This window comes from Gigantopelta aegis, chromosome 15 (assembly GCF_016097555.1).
Source record: "Gigantopelta aegis isolate Gae_Host chromosome 15, Gae_host_genome, whole genome shotgun sequence".
NCBI classification, from domain to species: Eukaryota; Metazoa; Mollusca; class Gastropoda; order Neomphalida; family Peltospiridae; genus Gigantopelta; species Gigantopelta aegis.
In genome coordinates, this window is record NC_054713.1 from 15829618 (window position 1) to 15852608 (window position 22991).

General features: G+C 38.5%; 1 long non-coding RNA gene across 1 annotated transcript; it reads left to right on the forward strand.

The window, feature by feature from the left end:
- The first annotated feature begins 16708 nt into the window (after window positions 1-16708).
- On the forward strand, window positions 16709-18418 carry LOC121389905. Its single transcript, XR_005960115.1, has 3 exons — window positions 16709-16860; window positions 16989-17112; window positions 17892-18418. It is a non-coding gene; the product is annotated as an uncharacterized LOC121389905 (long non-coding RNA).
- The last annotated feature ends 4573 nt before the right edge of the window (window positions 18419-22991 follow it).

Here is a 22991-nt window from a genome sequence, read left to right on the forward strand (position 1 = left end):
TCAAAATTAATAAGTTAAAACTGAGGGCTGATGATAACAAAACGGCTTGTGTCCCGAAGTAATGATTTCCAGAAGAAAAAAATTATGAAATAAAACAATTCAGAAAAATTAAAAAGGAGGAAATAAGGCAATATTCAAATTCTGAATTTGTATAGCAATAATTTGCATCCATTCTTTTGCATATATGTCCCCACTACAATAAAAATAAATTAATTCATTATAAAAAATAACAAGACAAAAATTAAAAGAAAATACACACCCCAACACCCCCCCCCAACACCCCCCCCCCCAAAAAAAAAAGAAAAAAAAGAAGAAGAGAAATAACAAGAAAAAAAGAACAACCTCAAACAAAATATTCCCATCGAAAACCTATATTTTAATAGAGTGATGACAATAACCGTAAACGCGAATACCATAAGCGTACGAGGCAGGGGGCGGGGTAACTGCCTTCCTCCAATGCTGGAGCAAAACCTCGAATTCGGGCTAAATGCGCTAACCTCAGACGTTTTTACCATGTATTTCCATCAATGTACCTTCAAATTTAGTTGTAATTCATGTAAAAATGCGTAGTGATTCATTTACAACCCTATATAGCTGTTTGGTATTAATGCTAATATTAATAAATGTTGTTATCCAGATTTCTGCATTTTCCTTTAATTTCGGCAAAAGCCAGCCTGCCCACCCACCCCACCCAAATGGATATTGTGAACCCTATGAATATAAACCATCAAGATCAGCAACCGTGTTTGTTGATGCTGTTACACAGGTGTGTACGTCAAATCTGTTTGTGTAAATCGCTGGCACAAACTATTATGCAGTATATAATCAATTTGGTGTTTAAATGTAATATTCTATGGACCTCTGATCTAAAATAAAATGGTTTATTATCACTGTTGATCTTGATATGCACCGAATGTAAATTCAACATCCTTTTTTTTTTTCATATTAAGTTGGGTCAATCTCAACCCGATATTTGTAGTTTTTAAGAAAGAAATGGTTTAAAGATTTGTAAAGTTTTCTATTAAGACACTTATTTATCTAAACTACAACAAATCTGATGTTAATTGCACAAACCGTGCTCTAGAAAACAAACGTCAAACAAAAGAGTATAGTGGACTGCCATCATTTGTGGAATCAGTGATCGTAACAATTTCTGATTGTCAGCTCCAATATATTTAACTGAATACTTACAGTTCTAGGCCCTCCCTTCTTTTGTCCACTGCGTGTGCTGTAACCTCACCGTGGTGCAGGGGTGTAACATTCTCTTTGAGAATGGCCAATACAGCACAAATTGAAGTTGAGAGTAAAATTCAGTATCCGTAAAATTCTGTGATATTTGTATTTGTATTTTTGCACAGTTCTTTACACTGTTTTTGTTTAAACCTTTAATTTTTATATTGATGTTGATCATCACTTTATTTATTTGCATTACCATAATTTGACACCCAATAGCCGATGTATTTTTCGTGCTGGGGTGTCGTTAAACATTCATCCATTCATTCCCTTCTTTTGACGTTTTTAAGCCACTTACATCGCAAATACTCCGTGTATCTATAATACTCCTGTAGTAAAAATAATGATAATGACAGTTAATAGTAATAAAAACAAGCATTCTAATAGAACTTCTAAGCAATAAATTTCCCCTACTGGGCCAAACAAATTTTCATATCTCCTAAATTCAAAGGTTATAACTGTTAAAAATGGGTAAATCACCATGAAAGCTACTCTATATGTGTAAGTATATGTGGTAAAGCTATATACAAAATTTCACCTCAAAAAAAAAAAAAACTCCGGAAAACACATTTACGTATCTCCTAAGTTCAAGGGACATATCTGTCAGGGTTTCTGCTAGAGGGTGAAACGGGTATGGCGCCATACCCAAATGTTTTGGCAATTTAATTTTTTTGGACAAAATTAATTACTCTTATCATTACTGTATGATTTTCTTAACCCTTACCCTAACCCTAAACTTAATCCATTTTCTTTCTGAGGGAGGCCACCTGTACCCCCTGTTGACTGTGGTTGCATTCAATTCCATAGTGCCATACCCAAAAATTTCTGACTGTCAAAAATGGGTAAATCGCTATAAAAGTCAAACTTCATCTGTAACAGTACATGATAAAGCTATACACAAAATGTCAGCTCAATATCTGAAGGCATTGTGAAAAGAAAACATCTGGACAGCTATATGTGGGACAGACGGACGTACAGACAGGACCCGGACGAAACCTATACAGTCCAGTCCGGTTGGGGACTAATAATAATCCTGAAGAATATGATGACATTACTGTAACACTGTAATAATAAACAACAAATAATGAACACTTTTTGCTCTTACCATACGTTTTATGAGTAACTTTGATTTTTATTTTCAGGCATGTTTTGAACTTATACATTAAACTCTTCGTTAACTATATGTGCCAAGTTTTGTTTTTGTTTTGTTTAACGACGCCACTAGAGCACATTGATTTATTAATCATCGGCTATTGGATGTCAAACATTTGGTAATCCTGATATATTAGAAAAAAAAGAAAAAAAAGAAAGAAGAAAGAACCCCACCAAACAAACTGGAATGCAGTTTAAAATATGAACGGAAACAAATATTAAAAGAAAGAAAGAAAGAAAATTAGAAAGACGAAATGAAAGGTATCTACGTTTTTGATAATCTAAATGCAGGCATGTTAAAAACAAAAACAAACACAAACACAAGGCAAGTTAATCTGGTTACATAATAGACTATATAAAAACAAACACAAGACAAGGCAAGTTAATCTGGTTGCATAATAGGCTATACAAAAACAAACACAAACACAAGGCAAGTTAATCTGGTTACATAATAGGCTATACAAAAACAAACACAAACACAAGGCAAGTTAATCTGGTTACATAATAGGCTATACAAAAACAAACACAAACACAAGGCAAGTTAATCTGGTTACATAATAGGCTATATAAACACAAACACAGGGCAAGTTAATCTGGTTACATAATAGGCTATACAAAAACAAACACAAAAACAAGGCAAGTTAATCTGGTTACATAATAGGCTATACAAACACAAACACAGGGCAAGTTAATCTGGTTACATAATAGGCTATACAAAAAGGACCATACATCATTTACTAAAGGAACGTTTTGTTTCATTTATATATTTATGCACATGAACAAATATTTCTTTAATCTGGGTTTCTAACAGAGGGTAAAATGGGTATGACGCCATACCCAAACATTTATTTCTGGCAGAAACACTGTTAATGTCTTCTTCAATTAGAGTAATTTTACCATTTAAAATCATTTTAAAATTTATTGGGTGAAATCCTTGTAATGAATTCCAAAGAATGCATATTTGCCTTTCATATAAAATACACTCAAAGCAAAAAAAATAATTAAAAAAATGAAAAATTGCCACAACTACACGAGGAAAGTTTGTTTTGTTTAACACCCCTGGAGCATATTTTATTAATGAATCATTTGCTACTGGATGTCAAACATTTGGTAATGCTGACTCATAGGCATCCTTTGCATTACTAGGTTCTTTCCATTGAACAATCTTTGCAACGTTATTTGGATCTGCCTTCACCCCGTCTGCAGAGACTTTGTGTCCCAGAAATTTAACTTCTGATTTCAGCAACATGCATTTTTCAGGTTTTAATTTCAATTTGGCTGCTCTAAGTCGGCTCAGTACTAACTTCAACCTTCTTAGATTTTCCCATTCATCAGCAGCTGGTATTACACAATCATCCACATACAACATACAGCATGACCACTGCAATCCCTTCATCGCCAACTCCATGACTCTCTGGAATGTTGCACCTGCTGTTTCACAATGCCATTGTGATAAAAGCTGTCTTTGGGATATCTTCTTCCCTGAGTGGTATTTGATAGTAGCCTGCAGTTAAATCCAATGTACTAAATACTTTACAACCTGCCACTGTGTCTAAACATTCTGCAATCTTCGGTAATGGAAAAGCATCTGTTTTAGTCAATGCATTCAATCTTCTATAATCAATGCAAGTACGGACTTCTCCAGACTTTTTCCGCACCAGGACCAACGGTGAACTCCAAGGGGAACTACTCTCGCGTATAACACCTTGTAACTTAAGCTTATCGATGGCTTTCGTTTCCTCATTTGCATATGCCAGGGGTACTCGGCGAGGTGGTTGCTTCACTGGTGTCGATTCACCTGTACGAATAGTGTGTTCTGCTAAGTTTGTTCTACCGAGGTCATTATCGTCTTTGGAAAATAAGTCTGTATATTTTATTAGCAGTTTTGCAAGTTCTGCACGAACATCTATTTCTTTTCCTTCAAAAGAATAAAATTACAATTTCATCAAGTGCTCTGGGATTCCTTTTTCTAAATCTCTTTTCTGTTTATTTTCAGTTTTCGAGGTGTTGATCTCTTGACTGTTTGCCTATTAAAAGTTTATTTCTACTTGAGATTATTGCATTTTCAGAGATATTCCTGCAAACTTGTTTAGTATTGCCGACCTCATTCATGTTTTCCATTTCCAGAACTGTTTCGCTAACTGCATCAGATGATATTTTTTCCTCTGTTCCAATGATTGTGTCCTGTTTGATTGAAACATAGGTATGGAAAGGATTCATCACTCTGATTTTGACGGTGGAATCACGATTTATATTGGCAAGGCTAGTTGCTAATACAACATTGTGATTTTAATTAAAGTTTTGAGTTGGCTCAATTATAACATCACACGTCTTTTTGCTATCATCAATTTCGTTTCGATCCACCAGTGCATCAATAATTCTTTCTGTGATGAAGTGATCTGCTGCTCGTACTTTTCTCACGCCAGAGTTCTCTGATCGGATGCATGAAATTTCTTCGCCATTCAATACAATTTTATTTTGACTCAGGATGATATCTGCCGGTTTTCCACCTATGCCTTTTAGTATATCCATACCAATCAAAGCATCATCAGCAATGTCTGCGATCACAACACACCTATGCAGGACGAGTGGTCCTAAATATTTTCAAAATACACTTTCCGTAATTGCGCAGAGACTCCCCACCAGCATGTGTAAGTTTAATTGTCTTCCCCAAGTGTGGCCTCATTGCCGGATCTATTCTGTCAAATATTCTGTTTGATATTAATGTTTTGTCTGCCCCTGTATCAATGATAAACTTGACTTTTATGTTTATGAACCTTTTCCACTACCTTTACATTCTGTTCGACTACATTATCTTTTGGGTCTATTTTCTCGAGAACAAACTTTCGACCCCTTGAGTTGGTCCATTGTAGTTTAAAACATTCGTTTCGTCACCTGCCTCACCTGCTACTTTAATATTCTTGATATGTTCGTTGTTTGTTCGATATCTGTGCGGACAATTTCTAATGAAATGTGACATTTCACCACAATGATAACATCCATTTTGTCTTGTTTGGCATCTTCTCCATCCTTCATCGTGGAATTGAGACTTCTGGTTAAAAACTTTCTTGTATCCTTGACTTCCATGTTCTTTTGTGCGTCTATTTAATTCATATTGTAAAGCTTGGATATCCCTTTTCGTTTGTTGCTTTTCTTCATTCTGGCTTTTGTATTCATGTTCTTTCTGGGTTGTTTTGCTCATATCCGACTCTGCTGGCTTTGTAATTAATCTGTTTTTATTTGAAATTCCTGTTTGGGCAATTCGATTTTCTAAATCATCTGGATTTGTTTCTTCCTCTCTTAAGTCTGACTTGTCATGCATCTGCATAACCTGGTTATATCTGTATTCTCTGTTTCTGTGCTCTTTAGACCCTAGTTTCATTTCTTGAAAATTTACCATCTCGAAGACTGCTTCATCAATATCGGTGGGTTCCTTCACATATTCAACATGAAACCGTGCTTTCTCGTCATTAACTCCATCAAGAAATTTTCTGACAAGATCTTCTGCCCTTGTCTCAGAGTCTCGCCTTGGATAGGCTTTGTCGTAGAGCCGTTTCAGTTCTGCTGCATATTCTTCTACCTTATCTCCAGATTTCTGCTGGCGTCGACTAAACTGTGTCTTGAAACTCTTTGAGGTCTCAATAGCTCTGAAGCGGTTGTTTAGTTTGCGGCATAAATCTTTATAGTTTCTCCTCTTATCCTGGGGTAATTGCCCAAAAACAAAATCGCCAGCTTGACCTTGTAAGCGTGGTAGGATTTCGTCAAGTCTTCTATTATTCGGCCAATTCTGTCGTGTTGCAATCTCTTGAAATTGATTAAACCAAACATTCCAAGCTTCACGACCTGAGAACGGTGGTAGTTTGGAGTAAGAACCTCTTGCTTCGGGGGCAATTCTTGGAGTATATGTTTCAGATTCTGATTCGATGTCTGATTCATGTTCATTGACGAGAAACGATCTGTGTCGCCTGTGTCACCTGTGTCCTGGGTGTGTTCTTTGTTCACCAACCACGCTTGCCAGCTGCAAAACAGTTTCTTGCATTGTTTTCATCTGATTCAGCAATAGATCCATATCTCTCTTTTGATGTGACTGCCAGTTGGAGCTACATCCATTCTGTGTGTCATCTCGAATACCTTGTGACATCCTTGGAGAAATATCTATCACACTAAATGTATTCTCATTAATGTCTGATACTCCATCATCTCTTGTATTGCCAGACTGCGATACATCTCGATTACATTGCTCTGATTCAATACACAATGAACCCGCATTCATGGGGCACACTTTTTGGGACTTTGACCTTGTCATTACATTATTATCTTTAAGAGACATTGCTACTTTAATACTGACTTATTTTCCCTAATGTATTTAAGACTCGTTACTACAATGTTCCTTTGCCTTCAAGAAAATAATGCAAATACTCAGGAAGAATGACCGTTTACAATTACAATTATTTTAAAACCTGAGGTTCGAATCGCTAGATGTGACAATTAAATTTTTTAATTTAACACATCCCACTTGTGACACCAGAAAATGTGACGACCCTGGATTAGAGGGTGTCCTTGTAAATGGCCATAACTACTAACTATGAAGGCAAAATATCACCAACAAGATTAAAATTTAACAATATTTATTTAACAATAACCTCAAATTACATTCGCAGTCGAACTGTATGTTCACTGATTCATTTAGTAATAAAATTCACATAAATAATTAAATGAATACGACTAAGTTACTTTCAGGCTATGAAACATATCACAATTCTTAAATTACCTTAAAAGACTGAGTCTTATTCACATGCTACAGGTAAGTTGCTCTATAATAATTATTCTTAATATACTAAGTCCCCAACGTTATGATATATACAGACTTAATTTTGGACCAAGAACATCAATATCTGCAAGAATATACACTTTAAATATTTTGTTTGGGTACACAGACCTACTTCCACTACATAGGCATCTCTCTATCTCAATCCCTCTCTAAATAATATGCATTAAATTTTGCCACATAAAAACCACAACACCCGGGGCATACATCTTTTCTGTGTAATGGATGCTGTCTATCTCCCTAAATTCTATGAATAATAAATACCGAAAATAATACCTTTTGATCTTTATTAATTATCTAATCATTAAGGTTGTGAGTTTGGTCTCTACAAGTTATGCCAGTAATATTCACAAATGTAAAACCCGTGTAATTTAGTATTCTATTAATAAACCCAACCCACCTATCGGGGCAATACTGGTTAATATCCAGCACTGCAGAATTATGCATTCCGCAGAGTGAGTATGCATTCTGCAAAGCGGGGTAAAATCCAGCAGTGCAGGGTACAATCTTGCATTGCAGAATTTGTAAATCCTGCAATGCTGGTTAGAACACCAATGATGTCATTTACTACTGGACAACGTCATTAGGCCCTACAAACCTTTACACCTTAATTACTATGCTATAATGGGAACGAAATAAATACAATTAGGCATATATATACAAATAAATATAAGTTCCATATCCGTTCCAACTCAAATATAAGTTACATTAGTAATATCTGAAATTACTAATATTTTCCAACTCACACAGTGTAACAGACGTCAAAAATAGCAATGACAGAAACCCGGAAGTAACTCTCAAAAATCCAGAACGAGGCTCGTACAAAAGCATGGCTTCGATCTTTTTACATTTGCGGCTGTATAAAAATACCAATTTAACAACTTAATAACACTTGATAAGGTAAGTTATCTGTGACTACTGATAATATAAACACTAATGATTATGTGTATAAATGTTATACGATAAACAAGGCCTTGTTTTATTGACCCGGCGCATAGAATTGCGCTGTTCAATGTAAACAAATTTAGACTTCGATGCACGTTGGCGCTATAACAAAACGAACTTGAATTACAGCTTAATAATGTATCAAAATAATTTACAGGTAATATCGTAATCCCGGATCCTAACAATACTACGTATATCCTTGTGTCATTCTTACTTCCTCATACCTATGTATATCCTTGTCTCATTCTTACTTCCTCATACCTATGTACATCCTTGTCTCATTTTTACGTCCTGATACTACGTATATCCTTGTCTCAATCTTACTTCCTGATACCTACGTACAACCTTGTCTCATTTTTACTTCCTCATACCTACGTATATCCTTGTCTCATTCTTACTTCCTCATACCTATGTACATCCTTGTTTCATTCTTACTTCCTCATACCTATGCACATCCTTGTCTCATTCGTACTTCCTCATACCTACGCACATCCTTGTCTCATTCTTACTTCCTCATACCTATGTACATCCTTGTCTCATTTTACTTCCTCATACCTATGTACATCCTTGTCTCATTCTTACGTCCTCATACTACGTACATCCTTGTCTCATTCTTACTTCCTCACACCTACGTATATCCTTGTCTCATTCTTACTTCCTCAAACTACGTACATCCTTGTCTCATTCTTACTTCCTCACACCTACGTATATCCTTGTCTCATTCTTACGTCCTCATACTACGTATATCCTTGTCTCAACCTTACTTCCTCATACCTACGTACATCCTTGTCTCATTCTTACTTCCTCATACCTATGTACACCCTTGTCTCATTCTTACGTCCTCATACTACGTATATCCTTGTCTCATTCTTAGTTCCTCATACCTATGTACATCCTTGTCTCATTCTTACTTCCTCATACCTATGTACATCCTTGTCTCATTCTTACTTCCTCATACCTACGTATATCCTTGTCTTATTCTTACTTCCTCATACTACGTATATCCTTGTCTCATTCTTACTTCCTCATACTACGTATATCCTGTGTCATTCTTACTTCCTCATACCTATGTACATCCTTGTCTCATTCTTACTTCCTCATACCTATGTACATCCTTGTCTCATTCTTACGTCCTCATACTACGTACATCTTTGTCTCATTCTTACTTCCTCATACTACGTACATCCTTGTCTCATTCTTACTTCCTCACACCTACGTATATCCTTGTCTCATTCTTACTTCCTCATACTACGTATATCCTTGTCTCATTCTTACTTCCTCATACCTGCGTACATCCTTGTGTCATTCTTACTTCCTAATACCTACCTACTCCTTTGTCTCAATCTTACTTCCTCAAACCTACGTACATCCTTGTCTCATTCTTACTTCCTCATACCTACGTACATCCTTGTCTCATTCTTACTCCCTCATACCTATGTATATCCTTGTCTCATTCTTACTTCCTCATACCTATGCACATCCTTGTCTCATTCTTACTTCCTCATACTACGTATATCCTTGTCTCATTCTTACTTCCTCATACCTGCGTACATCCTTGTGTCATTCTTACTTCCTAATACCTACCTACTCCTTTGTCTCAATCTTACTTCCTCAAACCTACGTACATCCTTGTCTCATTCTTACTTCCTCATACCTACGTACATCCTTGTCTCATTCTTACTCCCTCATACCTATGTATATCCTTGTCTCATTCTTACTTCCTCATACATATGTACATCCTTGTCTCATTCTTACGTCCTCATACTACGTATATCCGTGTCTCAATCTTACTTCCTCATACCTGCGTACATCCTTGTGTCATTCTTACTTCCTAATACCTACCTACTCCTTTGTCTCAATCTTACTTCCTCAAACCTACGTACATCCTTGTTTCATTCTTACTTCCTCATACCTACGTACATCCTTGTCTCATTCTTACTCCCTCATACCTATGTATATCCTTGTCTCATTCTTACTTCCTCATACATATGTACATCCTTGTCTCATTCTTACGTCCTCATACTACGTATATCCTTGTCTCAATCTTACTTCCTCAAACCTACGTATATCCTTGTATCATTCTTATTTCCTCAAACCTACGTACATCCTTGTATCATTCTTACTTCCTCATACCTACGTATATCCTTGTCTCATTCTTACTCCCTCATACCTATGTATATCCTTGTCTCATTCTTACTTCCTCATACATATGTACATCCTTGTCTCATTCTTACGTCCTCATACTACGTATATCCGTGTCTCAATCTTACTTCCTCATACCTGCGTACATCCTTGTGTCATTCTTACTTCCTAATACCTACCTACTCCTTTGTCTCAATCTTACTTCCTCAAACCTACGTACATCCTTGTTTCATTCTTACTTCCTCATACCTACGTACATCCTTGTCTCATTCTTACTCCCTCATACCTATGTACATCCTTGTCTCATTCTTACTTCCTCATACATATGTACATCCTTGTCTCATTCTTACGTCCTCATACTACGTATATCCTTGTCTCAATCTTACTTCCTCAAACCTACGTATATCCTTGTATCATTCTTATTTCCTCAAACCTACGTACATCCTTGTATCATTCTTACTTCCTCATACCTACGTATATCCTTGTCTCATTCTTACTTCCTCATACTACGTATATCCTGTGTCATTCTTACTTCCTCATACCTATATACATCCTTGTCTCATTCTTACTTCCTCATACCTATATACATCCTTGTATCATTCTTATTTCCTCAAACCTACGTACATCCTTGTATCATTTTTACTTCCTCATACCTACGTACATCCTTGTATTATTCTTACTTCCTCATACCTATGTACATCCTTGTCTCATTCTTACGTCCTCATACTACGAATATCCTTGTCTCAATCTTACTTCCTCAAACCTTCGTACATCCTTGTATCATTCTTACTTCCTCATACCTACGTATATCCTTGTCTCATTCTTACTTCCTCATACTACGTATATCCTGTGTCATTCTTACTTCCTCATACCTATATACATCCTTGTCTCATTCTTACTTCCTCATACCTATATACATCCTTGTATCATTCTTACTTCCTCATACTACGTATATCCTTGTCTCAATCTTACTTCCTCAAACCTACCTACATCCTTGTCTCATTCTTACTTCCTCAAACCTACGTACATCGTTGTCTCATTCTTACTTCCTCAAACCTACGTACATCCTTGTATCATTTTTACTTCCTCATACCTATGCACATCCCTGTCTCATTCTTCTTCGTACCTACGTACATCCTTGTCTCATTCTTACGTCCTCATACTACGTATATCCTCGTCTCATTCATTCTTCCTCATACTACGTACACCCTTGTCTCATTCTTACGTCCTCATACTACGTATATCCTCGTCTCATTCTTACTTCCTAATATATACATACACCTTCGTCTCGTTCGTCTTATCTACGTACACCTTTTATAACTTTATAATCTTTGTAATTTACATTATTACCTCTTCCTTTGGCTCTCTATATAGACACCCCTCTCTCACTCTTACCTCTTCCTTTGGTCTATGTCTGTACACCCCTGTCCCAAGGATTCTTACCTCTGTATTAGACTATCTACGTACACCCCTCTCATTATTACTCTCTCTCTTTCTCTCTCTCTCTCTCTCTCTCTCTCTCTCTCTCTCTCTCTCTCTCTCTCTCTCTCTCTCTCTCTCTCTCTCTCTCTCTCTCTCTCTCTCTCTGTATATACCTATATATATATAATATATATATATATATATATATATATATATATATAATATATATATATACACACACACACACACACAACTCAAACTCATTCACGATTACCTCTTACTTTGCCTCTTATCACCTCTAGCTTATTCTTACCTCTTCCTTTGACTGTCTTCGTACATTTCTAACTCATGCTTACCTCTTCATTTGACTTTTATCTCCATACACCTTTAGTTAAATCTTACCTCTTCATTTGACTCTGTTTTCGAACGAACACCTCTTTCTCATTCTTACCCCTTGCTTTGACTCTATATCCGTAGATCCCTAGCTAAATCTTAACTCTTCATTTGACTCTTATCTCTGTACAACTTTAGTTAAATCTTAACTCTTCCTTTGACTCTATTTCCGTACACCTCTAACTCATGCTTACGTCTCCCCACGGCTCTTTCGCCGTACACCTCTAACTCGCAGAAACAAAGCAGATCACTGTCTTGTCTCTGTGTTTTGCTGACTCCGACGTATCTTCCAACCACGTGACTGTCACATGTTAGCTCCACCCACTGGCCAGTACCCACAGTTCCTGGATAATGAGCGCACAACTTTCTGTCTATTGCAGGAAATTCACTAAGGTCTTCGTCAAAAATGTCGACTGTAAAGTTTGCCAGTCTCTCGCCAAACCCTACACAGATTAATAATGGAACGGTGTCAAAATAAAAACAACAAAACAAACAAAACAAACATACCTATACAAGACATGTATGAATGTATTTAACACCAAAACAAAAAATTACGAATGGTTATACAAATACATACGTATTTTGTATATGTAATTTTAGTCACCAAAAAGGTTTTATTAGTCGAAAACATTTTACAATGGCTGCAAACCCAGGACAGTCCCTTTCAGAACTGAATTCAGTCAGAGCTGAATTACAGACAGACCAGGGCCCATATTTTCGAAGCATTCTTAGCCTACGAAATCGTAAAACTATCGTAAACTATGACGTCACTATGGCATGTGATGTAGTGACGTCACAACGTACAATGATTTTACGATTTCGTAGCACTAAGATGGCTTCGAAAATATGGGCCCTGGTCTGTGTATAATTCAGCTCTGACTGAATTCAGTTCAGTTCATTTCCGAACCTAGTACCTACCAGCCTGTAGACTGATGACCTAACCACGACGCCACCGAGGCCGGTTTTGCGCTTTGACGTTAAACGGAATGACCACATCAGAGAACCAATCAAATCTTCCTCAATCTGCCTCTGATATAGAAGAAGTAGCTATGTAGCCCAGTGGTAAAGCGCTCGCCTGATCGTCTAGAATCGATCCTCGCTGGTAGGCCCAATGGACTATTTCTCGTTCTCGCAGTGCACCACAACTGGCATATGAAAGGCCGTGGAATGTGTTATCATGTCTGTAGAATGATGTATATAAAAGATGCCTTGCTACTAATGAAACAAAAAGTAAAGGGTTTCCTCTCTACCTCGCTAAGACTATGTGAAAAAGTACCAAATCGTTGACATCCAGTAGCCGATCATTAATAAACCAATGCGCTCGAATGGTATCGTTAACCAAAAGAAACTTTAACTTTCAACCTGCATCTGGTATACGACTTACTGTCGCCCCTGTTTAGGATCTTGACTGTGTGTATGGGAGTAGAAGAGTTCAAGGTCGACTTCAGCCAAAGAGTTCTTGTTGGCGTAACTGGCTGACATACAGTCATTCGTGTCCCAGTTGTTCCCGTACAGACCGTCAAGTGCCTTCTTCATATCCGTTAGGTTTCCAGTGCCCATGTACAGAGAACTCTGGGTACCTGACTTCTACACGGCTAGATTGGGTTCACTTACAACTAAAAAAACGATCGGTCAATTAACCAGTCAATAATCAATCAATCAATGTTGGTATGTATATGCGTATGTATGTATGTACGTGCTGTTGTGCGTACGTGTTATGTATGTACCTGTGTACGTGTATATATATGTATGTATGTATGTATTGATGTATGAATATCTATATATTGTATGTATGTCGAGGTTGACTAGTACATACATAGATATTAACGCACTGGCGCAGGGGATAATTAAATCCTTTCTGGCCTCAAAAATTGTCCCATGCCGTTGCTGGGACTCGAACCTGTGGCACCGATTCGCCCGCAAATTGCAAGACTAACCACGATACACTCTGAGCTATCGAAGCTTCCATAAAAAAGGAAGCTTCTTTAACTCAACCATATGCATGGGGCCTACAATCTACGCGGTCGATCCCGCTTACGTGCATGAAACAGTGGGCAGACCTGGCACTGGCTAGTATGTATTGATGTATGAATATCTATATATTGTATGTATGTATGTATGTATGTATGTATGTATGTATGTATGTATGTATGTAAACTAACAGGCAAAAGAAACGTATCACCTTGTTCAGTAGGTCCATAAAGAAAAACCAAGACAGATGTGATGATTATTTTACTTAAAGGAATCATTTCCCAATGTCTTTACAAAAAAGAATTGCCATATCGATAGTGCACTTGCCATAAGGCCGAGCAAAAGAGACTTGGGGTCAAAATTAAAAATTACACAATCAGAATCCCCTCAAAAGGTGCTTCTAAAGTCAAATCATGGGACAAGACATGTCATCAGTAGCGTATGTGACCACCCCTTGCATCAATACACGCCAAAACACGTCTCCTTATGGATGTCGTCAGTCGCCGGATGACGTCAGCAGGAATTCTGCGCCAAACATCCAACAAAACCTGTTCAAGCTGATGTCGGGGGAGGTACGCGTTGTCTCAGCTGTCATTCCACTGAGAGACGGCTATGAAGCTAGACGTGTCGACGTGCTCTCTTAACTTGCCCCCCCCCCCCCCCCGGAGGGGGGGGGGGGGTACTTATAGCAAGCTCTGGAATGTTCTTGGAGTGCCGCGTTGCGTATACTAGGTCACGGGCGACCGTGACTGGTGTACGGGGACGCGAATTCCAATAAGAAGACGAGAGGAAGAAGAGGACAGAGGAAGGAACGTGCTGCAGGGGCGGATCAGAGGGGACCAAAGCTGCGTCGCCGACCCCCACTTCATCACCAAAGAGGATAAAGACGCCACCGGCTGAATCGACCGCGGAGGTGACGAGCGACCTGTTGGATACTGCCATGGCCCTGTCGCCGCCGCCTCGATACACTTCCACTCCAGCGCCTCCGGTGAAGTGGTCGACTATACAGACCGCTCCCGTTGAGAAGCACCCTGCTGACGTTGAGGCGACGGCGGCCGTCAAGAGGAAAGCAACATCTCCTGCAAGCCAGCCTGTCTGACAGACGACACCCCCGAAGGAGGACGTAGATACCTGGCAACTGGCCATGGGGAAACTTAAGGCTCAGTACCGGGACTACGTCCAGGGCGACACGACTGATACGGCGAAGTTGGGAGGCTGGTTTTGCAACCAGCACTGGAGACCGCTACCAGACAGGGGCCACTTCGAGCTCCACAACATACGGCTCCAGAGCTCAGCGACGGGACTCATTGTGACGCACCAGCGCCAGCAGAACTACCGACAAGCGATCCTTCTCTACGAGATGGACAGTTCAACAATTCACAGGATCGTCAAGACGATCTGCGGCGCCGGTTACCGCATGGTCATCAGATATCTGCTCTCTAACGCGCATATAACTCTGCGTTAAACGGATGCATAATACGCGTGCGATTTACGGATGAAATTGAACACATACTAAAGTATTGGCATGTACACATCAATCCGAGAAGCGCGTGAAATGTATGCAGTAATATGCAAGCGTTGAACACGGGCAACTTTTGGTGCGTCAAACGCATTGCATGAAACAATACATGATACTTTTAGATACCATCACAGTGGGTATTCGAAGGGTGACATGCCTCGACCAAGCACTGTCACACCAGAGTTTGTTGAATTGTTGGTAGAAAGCGTTAGGAAACGCCCTCTTCTGTACAGTCCACAAGATATTTCATACCACGATGCTAAAAAATGTGCTAATGCATGGTGTGACATTGCCAACGAGATGAACTGTGATGTAACGAGTTGGTATACATATACATATATATACACACACACACACACACACACACACACACACACATATATATATATATATATATATATATATATATATAGGGTGATATATATAATATAATGTTAGAAAAGTGTTGAATTAATACATGTTTTATATGATAAACATTGAATTAAAGTACCTATAAAATTAAGAAGAAGAAGAAGAAGAAAAAGAAGATTCAGTAGTAGTAATAGTAGTATAATAATTGTAGTAGTAGCAACAGTAACAGCAGCAGCAGCAGCAGCAGCAGCAGCAGTAGTAGTAGTAGTAGTAGTAGTAATAGTAGTAGCAATAGTCGTCATCGTCAGTGTATGCATTATGTTCATATGAATATGTAATTATTGTAGGTGCACCGGCCTCGGTGGCGTCGTGGTAGGCCATCGGTCTACAGGCTGGTAGGCACTGGGTTCGAATCCCAGTCGAGGCATGGGATTTTTAATCCAGATACCGACTCCAAACCCTGAGTGAGTGCTCCGCAAGGCTCAGTGGGTAGGTGTAAACCACTTGCACCGACCAGTGATCCATAACTGGTTCAACAAAGGCCATGGTTTGTGCTATCCTGCCTGTGGGAAGCGCAAATAAAAGATCCCTTGCTGCTAATCGGAAGAGTAGCCCATGTAGTGGCGACAGCGGGTTTCCTCTCAAAATCTGTGTGGTCCTTAACCATATGTCTAACGCCATATAACCGTAAAATAATGTGTTGAGTGCGTCGTTAAATAAAACATTTCCTACTTCTTCTATTGTAGGTGCAGAATGTAAGAAGAAATGGCGAACTTCGAGATACGTATACCAGGAAAAAAAGGGAAAATAAAACCAGAAGTGGTCAGGCAGCTTGTAATACGAAGCAGTGGGAATACATGGATTTATTTGCCTTCCTGAAACCAATTAACCCATACGAAGTTTGGTAATGATATATATATTATCCTAATTTTTAAAAATTAATTAACTAATTATTTCATGTTGATTAAATAATGAAGCCACAAACTAATACATGATAAAACACTTTATTTTGTTATTTTTGATATTTTTTAGCACGGCATCAAATATTAACAACCAACCACCCACAGCTGATGATCCTGTAGAAAATGAAAATAAGCTTGAAGAGTTGCCTGATGTCATCACAGTCAGTGCACAATGAAGATTGCAATTCTGACAGGTTAGCTGTTCAATTCACCTCTTCTCACTAAGTAATAGAGGCAGGCTGTTTTAACCACACTGAAAGCTGTATATTTTTTTCAAGTGCAATTTTGGTATGGAACACCCTGCATCTTGCAGCTAAAATGCCAAAAGCATTTTCTACAAAGCGTCTAGCCCTTGATAGTCTATAATTGAAAATCTGTTGATCCTCAGGTCCACCCCTTCCAGCATACGGTCTCATGATGTGAGTGTTCAAAGGAAATGCTGCATCAGCAACAAAAACATATGGTAAAGGACCAAGCATTTCTGCACCTGAAATAACTTTACTTTCTGGTAAATTTATAGTACCCTGAATTATACGTTGACCCATAGCACTAGCATGGAAAACACCACTGTCGTATTTCTGCCACATGATCCAACTTCGATGACGATGAACTGCAGATCTGCGTCCACAATTGCTAGCAAGACAATAGAGAATGTCCCTTTGTAATTATAGAACATCGACCCTGAATTTCGGGGACACTTTAGAACCACATGTTTGCCATCAATAGCACCCACACAATGTGGAAAGTTCCAAAGGCTTTCAAAATTGGCTGCTTTGACCTCCCACTCTTCTTTATTATGGGGAAATTTCATGTATACAGGTAATAACTGATCCCAAATTACTTCCAAAACCTCCCGTACAATGTAACTGATCGTTGACTTTCCACAACGATAACTGAAGCTCAGTGATGCAAAAAAAGATTCACCAGTCGCTAAATACCTGAAATATAAATTATTATATTATTTATTTAATAGCCGTCATGATGTAACGCCATCGGTTTCTGAAAGTACAACGGTGTCAACTCCAACATCGCAGTGCCAACCCCCTTCCACGCCTCCTATTGTGACCACAAGGAAGCGTGGAAGAACGACACAAGCAGACGATTTGAGAAAATCGCTGACAGAATATATTCAACTTAAAAAAAAAATTGCGAGTAACAGCATACACCAACCACACGAGGGAAAAAAATATGATAGAACATCAGAGGATACCTTTTTTGAGAGTTGTGCTTTAAGAATGAAAAAGATTACCTGAAGAGGTTAAGTCTGTACTACAGCTTCAAATTTCTCAATTATTCCATAATGCTAAAAACAGAAATCTACCACCTCAACAGATCACACCTCTTCCATGGCAAAGTCATTTGATTTTAGGGCGAGCCCCCACCTATACTTACCCAAATTTGACCACCAATGCAGTGAATTCAAACGATATCATTGGTGAATCAATGCGACTTGCCAATATGTGAGCGTTTATCTCCCATTCATGATGTAGTAACATTCATGTAATTCTGAAACAATTTTTTCGTTAATAAAATAGTTGCTAATTGTTGTTGTTTTTGTTGTTGTTTGTTTGTTTTTTTTTTTAAAAACTATAGCTATACTTTAGACTGAATATAGTAGTTTGTTTATACATAAATGTTGGTAATACAGGAACGTATATTTATATCGTTTCTTACCTTAAGCATATGGCGAGTCTTTGTCTTGGACAAATTACTTCACGGGATCGGCATCGTCGCTGTATAATCGATCCAATATGGTCCAACACCATAGAAAATTGATCTCTGTTAAGTCTAAAGTACTGTTTGAATTTGTTGTTCTCTAAATACAAGTCACACATGACTAAATTAGTGAATGCCCCTTGTTCTCTTCTCTTTTCAACCAGTTCATGCTACCAAAATCTTCTCTTTTTTCTCTTTCGTGTGATCTCATAGGCCGCTAAGAGTATGAGCAGTTCGTCTTCACTGCTAGACGAAGCCATGGTACGAGAGAGAGAGAGAGAGAGAGAGAGAGAGAGAGAGAGAGAGAGAGAGAGAGAGAGAGAGAGAGAGAGAGAGAGAGAGAGAGAGAGAGAGAGAGAGAGAGAGAGAGAGAGCCTTGCGGTCACTTAACGTACAAGTATTTCTATTTTTTACGCATTGATGTGTCCAGGTAAACACGGATGCGTGGATGCATCCGTATAAACGCATCCGTTTTTACCGTAGAGTTATACGCGCTTATGTGAACCTAGCTTAAGAAGCAACTCATCCCATCGCTGACTGCAACTCCGGACATCAGCTCGCCGTAGTCGCCAAAACCTGTCCTCTAACGGCCTTAACGAAGCCACTCGCGTGGACATATAGATCGGACTTTAAACTTTTAGACCTTCGTTCAAACTTTTATGTCGAAATTACCCTCTTTTTTTATATGTTATTAAATAGTCCGATCCTCTCTTCTTTCTCTTATTTATTTTTGGACTGTCCTTAAAAAATGCTCCAAATTATATAAATATTCGGCCGAGCAGTCAATTCATTTTATTTTTGGCTTGTAAATTATTTTGTTAATTTAAAAAACAATTTTTTTAGTTTATTATTATTATTATTTTAACCTCACTAAGTTCTTTTACTAATTGCTATTTTCAAAATTCTGTCCATTTTCACACAGCCCCCCCCCCCCACCCCGTAAATCTATCTAATTTCCTTTTGACCACCCAATCTAATCTAGCGACCAAATTTAATGAGTAGATTTTTTAAATTAATTATATTAATTAGAGATGCGCATCAAAATTTTAAAGGCCCACTATTTAATTTTTGGATGTAAATTTCAAAATTGTCCCCTTAATTTTTTCTGTCCCGGAGCAGGTCACTGGCTATCCAGAGACAAGCCCCGGAACGGACATGCTCGAAACTCTAGTGGTATATGAGCATGTAAAAATTATTCGCACTCGCACCCGCCGGGCGCCGTGGGATTGTCTCCAACTAGTTATCTATCTAATTTCTTTTTGACCGCCCAATCTAATTTAGCGACCAAATTTAATGAGTAGATTTTTATTTTTATTAATTATATTAATTAGAGATGCGCATCAAAATTTTAAAGGCCCACTATTTAATTTTTGTCTCCAACTAGTTATCTATCTATCTAATTTCCGTGGGATTGTCTCCAACTAGTTATCTATCTATCTAATTTCTTTTTGACCACCCAGTCTAATCTAGCGACCAAATTTAATAAGTAGATTTTTTTTTATTAATTATATTAATTAGAGATGCGCATCAAAATTTTAAAGGCCCACTATTTAATTTTTGGATGTAAATTTCAAAATTGTCCCTTTAATTTTTTCTGTCCCGGAGCATGTCACTGGCTATCCAGAGACAGGCCCCGGGACGGACATGCTCGAAACTCTAGTGGTATATGAGCATGTACAAATTATTCGCACTCGCACCCGCCGGGCCCGTGGGATTGTCTCCACTGCGATCCAATGTTCAAAGGGCACCGCCCGGGCCCCATCTAATATGTGAGGGCACACGTCGCAGACATGAAATTCGCCCGATTATCCACGGGCTCTAAATCCCTCGGCGACTCCTGCGATTAGAAAAATCGCGCGGACGCAGGCTGATATGTGAGGACCACTTTACTGTGCAATGACAGTTTTCTCATGTTTTCACATGGCAAGACTGGACGGTGGGTACAATCTTTGCCTCCAACTTAAGGTGAATCCCTAATTTTGGAAGAAAGGTTGTCCAATATCAAGTTAGCTCGTCTTGAAGCATTTAGACTGAAACAAAAGCCATTGAACAGAAACGGGAGAAAGTGTTAAAGAACAAGACTGTGGCAGTCAGAAACTTATGTAACTGGTAACTGTTGTTGTTGTTTTTTTGGGCAAAAAGGGGCCACTACCTCCAGCGTGGTTGCAGATTTGTCAGTAGAGCTTGCTCATTTGAGATCTATCAAAGACAAGCCACCCTTGGACAGATCTTACCTGTGACGGTACATGCTCTTAAATTTGTTTCGCCTGTGGCGATTTTAATTGTGTTAGAGGGCCGTGTGCAGTTTCATTGCCCGTAGCCCAGGTGGGCAACTTGTTACGTAATACTTCGCGCGATCGGGCATTCCAATATGCACTTAGTCCAGCTGTGGAGGCCATGTGGCGAGTAGTTACGTAATACCTCTGCGAGTGCGGTTTCGACGACCGTGATTTGGCGACGATGGCGTCAGTAAGTCTGACGATCAGAGAGAAATATATCGACGCTAGTAGAGATGAAATATCAGATGATAGGGGGAGATACCGCCTTGTACCCCCAGGCGAATTCTGATTTATAATAAATAGCTAGGATTTAGAGATATCGAGGAGAACCAGAATAGGAAGGCTCCGAGGGAACGTTAGTCCGTTTGGACTTTGGTAAATATCATTTCTGCTCTGTGTATAACCTTGATGTGATTGATGTGACTTTAAATATTTTAATACTGTATTATACCAATATTCTTTAGACAGTGTCTTCGGTCATCTGACGAAGTAAATCGTAGACTTTTGTTCAAACATTATACGAGTATTTGGTAATATAAAGCTTAGCCAGTCATCCTAGACGACCTAGGTAAACTGTAGGTTATTGTCTTTATTGTGATAAGTATTAATTCTGTGTTACAAGGTTACTGAATGAGTAGTTAGGGTTAATTAAAAATTAACCTGTTAGGAATAGAGCTGTAATTCCTTTATTAATTAAGTTCCCCTGGAAGCGTTCCTAAATTATCACACGTTACTGAACGAGTAGTAAGGGTTAATTAAAAATTAACCAGTTAGGAATGGTGTTGTAATTCCTTTATAATTAACTTCTCCTGGAAGCGTTTCTCAATTATCACACGTGTGGGTGTGGTGTAACGGTGAAGTGATTCGCATATTGTGTAACTAGACACCTAGAGATTAACTAATTAAGTTATCAGTTCTGGGTTGTTATTATTGTTGTTATTAATTAACTACTACGGCTGTACATTTGTCAGCGTAGATTAATACAGATTCCAAAGTGTATTGTGTTTTTGTTGTGTTTGTAGTGAGCTAAACGTGCTATAATAATATATACTTTATATAAGATCGTATCTCTGATCATACCTAGAGACGAGCCATACTAGGGTTTAACAGCCTGTTACAGAGAGATCTAATAGATATACAGTTAGGAGAGATATTTGATAATCGTGTTTTATTCAGTTACGGGAATTATAGAATCCCCGTGACAGGAGTAGAAAATTGGGGCGCTCGTCCCGGATATGAAACGGGACATGCATATTTAAAAAAGTATTGTTTGTAAATGGGGGCTTTATAAATTATGTTTACAAATTTACCAGAAGTAGCACGTTGTTCACTAGAAAATTAATTAGTAATAAGTGCGTCATATCTAAACATGGATAAGAATTTGCTGAATAGGCCTACGCTCAGTGTAGTGGAGATTAAGCGAGCACGTAAGGCCGAGTTAGTTGAAATCGCGGGTGAGCGAGAAATTGATTTAACATCAGCTAAAACCTTAGGTGATATAAAGACAATTATTATCCAGGAAGTTTTTGGTGATAGGCCTGTTATGGAAGACAGTGAGTTTGTTCCAGAGATAGAGATAAATGAGTTAAGTGTGGAACAACAATTAGCTTTTAAAAAGCTTGAGTACGAAAGAGAAGAGAAAGAGAGAGAAAGAGAAGAACGTGCATTAGATAGAGAGAGAGAGAGAGAAAGTGAAGAGAGAGATAGAGAAGATAGACATAGAGATAGAGAAGATAGAGAGAGGGATAGAGAGAGAGAGAGAGAGAAAGAGAAGAGAGGGATAGAGAATTCCAGTTAGAAAAATTAAAAGTGGAACATGAGTTAAAGTTGAATACAGAAGAAGTCAGACGAGAAGCCGGAAATGGGTTTAACATGTCGGAGGCTTATAGATCAGTGCCTGTATTTGACGATCAGGAGGTAGACATGTTCTTCCAACTTTTTGAACGGGCCGCTAAGCAGCTAAATTGGCCGCAGACTAAGTGGACATTGTTAGCCGTGTCTAAGTTTAAGGGGAAGGCTAGTATAGCTTATAATTCAATGAGTGATGAGCGAGCAAGTCAGTACGACCTAGTTAAGAC